The sequence below is a fragment of the Budorcas taxicolor genome, chromosome 14 (assembly GCF_023091745.1).
Source record: "Budorcas taxicolor isolate Tak-1 chromosome 14, Takin1.1, whole genome shotgun sequence".
NCBI lineage: Eukaryota > Metazoa > Chordata > Mammalia > Artiodactyla > Bovidae > Budorcas > Budorcas taxicolor.
The window spans coordinates 81,430,755-81,435,812 of NC_068923.1; the positions used below are offsets into that span (position 1 = coordinate 81,430,755).

Below are 5,058 nucleotides of genomic sequence, written 5' to 3' on the forward strand. Positions count from 1 at the left end.
AATGAAATTAGTGGTTATATTCATTCATCAAGTACTTCCTGCTTAATAATATGTGCCAGGTGTTATACAGAAAGCTTTGTAAACAATGAGTTGAGAATACAGATTCAGGCAAAGAAACAGACTGTTAAGTTTAAGGCACATGATCAGGAAGACTTGGGAAGGACATATATCAGTCATCAGCAAAGTTTTTTTTTTTTTTTTTTAAATTTGAGGAAAGTCAGCTGACAGCTTTATTGCTTTGGGGAGGGGATAGATGGTTCAGGAGCTTCTTGATGGGGTGGGTCCGCTTCTTCTTCAACATCACAGACTTCTGGTTGCACAGGATGGCTCTGGCTCTGGGGATGGTGGCCATGTGCAAATCCGGGTGGTACTTGTTCTTCCAGATCACGTTCCGGATGCTCCTAAAGGTGACCTGAGCATTCTTACTCATGGTGGTTCGCACGTCGGAAGTAACCAATTTGTGCTGGCCAGATCTCCAGCACCATCACGACCCTTCTGCCAATGACTGCCGGCTGCATGCCCACAGTCTTGCTGTGAATGAGCCCACTATATTGGAAGGAGGTGCAGGCCTTCAGGTTATTGGGTTTGGGGCTGTTGTCCAGTCACTCAGTCGTGCTCGACACCCTGTGACCCCATGAACTGCAACAGGCCAGGCTTTCCTGTCCTTCACTATCTCCCAGAGCTTGCTCAGACTTATGTCCATCGAGTCAGTGATTCTATCTAACCGTTTCATCCTGTCGTCCCCTTCTCCTCCTGCCTTCAATCTTTCCCAACAACAGAGTCTTTTCCAATGAGTAAGCTCTTCGCATCAGGTGGCCAAAGTATTGGAGTTTCAGCTTCAGCATCAGTCCTTCCAATGAATATTCAGGACTGATTTCCTTTAGGATGGATTGGCTGGATCTCCTTGCAGTCCAAGGACTCTCAAGAGTCTTCTCCAGCACCACGGTTTGAAGGCATCAATTCTTTGGTGCTCAGCCTTCTTTATGGTTCAACTCTCACATCAATACATTACTACTGGTTTTTGGAAAAACCTTAATTTTGACTATACAGACCTTTGTCGGCAAAGTGACGTCTCTGCTTTTTAATATGCTATTTAGGTTGGTCATTGCTTTTCTTCCAAGGAGTAAACATCTTTTAATTTCATGGCTGCAGTCACTGTCCACATTGATTTTGGAGCCCAAGAAAATTAAATCTGACACTGTTTCCACTTTTCCCCCATCTCTTTGCCATGAAGTGATAGGACTAGATGCCATGATTTTCATTTTTTGAATGCTGAGTTTTTAAGCCAGCTTTTTCACTCTCCTCTTTCACCTTCATCAAGAGGCTCTTTAGTTCCTCTTCAGTGTTGTGAGTCTGCTTGTTCCTGTTGATCAAGAAGCTGGAGCAGTTCTGCATGACTATACATTATAGACACATGGACGTGGTGGAGGCTCCGCTCACTGTGGCAGCCCGGGATGGAAAAAGCCAGCAAATATTTTTCATTAAGGGCTAGACAGATAGTATTTTAGGCTTTCTACAGTCCCAATGCCTTCTGACACAACTATTCCACTGTGCTGAAAGTTGAAATGTTGAATGTGAAATTGACCACAGAAAACACAAATGATGAACATGGTTGTCTTTTAAGTTGTGTTTATTTATGGGCTTTGACATTTGAATTTAATTTTTACGTGTCACAAAATATTCTTTCTTTTTTTTTTTTTCAGCCATTAACAGATGTAAACACCATCCTTAGCTCATAGGGCTTAGAGAAACAGGAAATGGAATAAATTTGGCTCATGTACCGTAGTGTGCTGACTCCAGACATGCAATAATCTCTAGGACCATCTTGCCACCATTTGAGAGGTACCTGACTGCATGGAAGAGAGAGCCACCAGTGCATCCTTTTGTTTCAGGTGTGACTTTGTGTAGCACTCTTACAAAGGCATTAGAGTTAGTAAAATATTTACTTCTATCCTAAAAACTGGAAGGGCATTTTGAGGACATTCCCTGCACTCCACTCCTCCCTGTACTAACTGTTCCAATGTGTGAAAACCTTCATTTGAGAACATTCTTCCCAATGTCCAAACTCAATCAGCTGTGCTAGAGGTGAGGTTGTATCACGAAATGAAACCAAACTGCAAACAACATATCTGAATAGTTTCTCTATGGACCTCCATGGACTGGAAAGAGCTTAGCTATAGATAATGGTCACAAACAGGAGGGCAGTATCTGCAGTGTGGGTTTAGAAGGTGAACATATTGGCCTTAGTGTTGTCTCCTGGAAAGAACCTTGTCAAATTTACAGTCCATCATACAGTAAAGTCTGATGATAGAGTGAACTGCTTCCAGAGACAAGGAAGTCCCCATGTTGAAATTGGGTAAGAAGGAGTTAGAGGTCAATTAGTGATAATGGGGAGAAGGTGATGTGGGATCTGCAACTTAAAACTATAAATTCTAAGACCAGCACCGATGATGGCTTTGTGGCACATGTCATCTTGCCTCAGTTGGAGAAACAACATGAAAAGAGACTAAAATGAATTATGTTGTCATGCACCGTATTTTACGTTTCAGATCATACAGGCCCAACCAGACATGATTACCGAGACCCACAGGCCCCTGGGTCCCTGGGATGGGCAATTGATTCCCAAATGGGTGAGTAGTTTAAACCCAGGTTGGGTTTTTCTCAGTCTTGTGAGCAAAGAACCAAGCATTTTGGTAAAAGTGGATGAAAAAGTGAAGGCGTTTCATTTCATTTTATAACCCAGGCTAACGTCCTCTCCCCTGTTGATTTCTGATCTTAGAAACCAAATACTTGCTAAGGGGAATGAAGTCTGAAAAGGGGGGAAAAAAAATAAGCTAAGCTTTAAGTATGTCCCAGTGGTAAGCATTTAAATTAGAGCAGAAGAAAAAAGCTCTCTGAACCAAGTGGTGAAGGCTCCCCAGACCTGGACGCTTAGGGTCCAACCCTAAGAGCAAGGGCAGGTCCCCCAGGCAGCTGTCTCTCGCGCTGGTTGGGTGAACTGCTTTGTCAGCAGCACCATGCATCATTAGCGGATCTGGAAAAACTCCAGCTGCCTTCCTCTTACACTCTCTCTGTACCTCTCACTTTAAAAAAGCTTTCATCAACATCATCCCAAACATCTTTTGTTTTCCCAGCTGGAGAAGGCTTTCTTTCTGTTTGCGTCCCCTTCTCCAGCTAACTAAGTTCTTTTGCCCTTAAGAACTGCGACCATGAATCAAAGGGAATCATCACCTGTAAACTCTAAAGTGAATCTGGGCGCTTTGGGATTCCATAACTCATCTGTCTTCTCGGAGCTGCCATAGTTAGTTCCATTTTCCTTACGCTGTTGGTGGTCATTATCTTCCCTGCTTTCCATCCCCCATATTAGAGACAAAATATGAAGCCCCTCACAGCAATATTTTCTTCTGAGATTTAGCTCCAATGCAGCATAATCCTCTTTGCTTGGGGTGGGGGGTGTGGTTCCCAATCCTTCTGTCAAGCTGGGGTGAGATACATGTCTAACCTATGGCTAGAGTTATTTACTACATAAAATGATCTCCTGTTCTGGGGTTTTCCACGAATTTTCTGCAAATGGCTTTACAATAAATCTCAGGAAGGAAATCAATGTGTTTTAAAAAAAATGTTTTAAAGATTGATACCCATATCTTGCCCATAAAACCTCACACAGAATTCTTGGCTTTCATACATTTTTAATGCATTTTAACCTTTACATCTAAAGTTAAATGGTTTGAAAGTCATTTGTTTATCTCTCTGTCTCCATAGATGACACTATGCTCTGATTTTAAACATTGTAAAGGTATGAAATCCTGCTATCTCATTGTGGAACCCTGGTACCTCAGGAATACTTTCCTACAATGATTATCCCACCCATTTTGTGTTATTTTGGGTTATAGTAGAAAGGGTGAATAGACCATCATTATTTTCTGAGAGACATAATTTGATGTAATGAAAATATTTACTTGATGAGTTGTTTCCAGGCTGGGGAGTTACTGACATTTCACCATTGCCTTGCCTTTAATACTTTGCCCCTTTCTCTATCTCTTACTTGTTTCTTCTTTTTAAATTTGGTAAACCCAGTGCCCAGATCACAAGAGGACCAGGTCCCGGGAACTGAGCACTGTTCAATCTAGATATATGCAAAGCTGTTAGTGTACAATTTGCTGCTCACTGAACGGTCTTGAGGGCTTGCTAAGTAGCACTTGTGGTAAAGAACCCACCTGCCAATGCAGGTGACCTAAGAGATGAGGGTTCAATCCCTGGGTGGGGAAGACCCTTTAGAGGAGGGCATGGCAACCCACTTCAATATTCTTGCCTGGAGACTCCCATGGACAGAGGAGCCTAGTGAGCTACAGTCCATAGCATTGCAAAGAGTTGGACGTGACTGAAGCGACTTAGCATGCATGCAAAAGATCTTAAATATCCACATAAGTGGGTTTTGAATGAGATTGAAAACTTTCCCTGGTCCATGGAAACTTCTCTGGATTTTTATTCCCAAATAAAACTTCAAGGTATCAACTGGTTACTTTCAGATGCTAACTTCCTAATGTCAAGCCAAAAGCATTTGGCTCTGATTGTGTGGGAGCCCTCTACGACACTCCCAGATAGTTTCTGAGCAATAGGAAGGAAAACAGGGTAAGAAAGTGAAACGAAATTGATATCAAGGTGCTCCTTGGAAGATGGGATTTTGTGTGTGTGTGTGTGTGTGTGTGTGTGTGTGTGTGTGTGCACCAGTAAACCTAAGGAAAAACTGCTGACATGACAATAGTATTCAAGTACCTGAGCCTCGTGGACATGCAGCTTTCACAGAGATCAGTAAACTTATGCCTGAAGAGGTGATGCTATTAGACAAGACTGCAGAGCTCATAAATGTTAAGACTCAAATTGCTCATCTTCTAACAGCAGCTGATATACAGTTGGTGATCACAGGTGTATGCACTGGTTGTTAAAACATTAGAACACTTCTACCTAATTAGTAAACAGCTGTTTCCTCGAGTCCCTGCTGCCCTAGTTCTCCAAGCCTTTGCCTGGGGACTAACCCTACCCCAAGCCTGCCTCATA

The 5,058-nt window shown here is 42.5% G+C and overlaps 1 pseudogene; it reads right to left on the reverse strand.

Annotated features, from left to right (window-relative positions):
* Positions 1–217: 217 nt before the first annotated feature.
* Positions 218–3,355, reverse strand: LOC128059207 (60S ribosomal protein L28-like; annotated as a pseudogene).
* Positions 3,356–5,058: the final 1,703 nt, after the last annotated feature.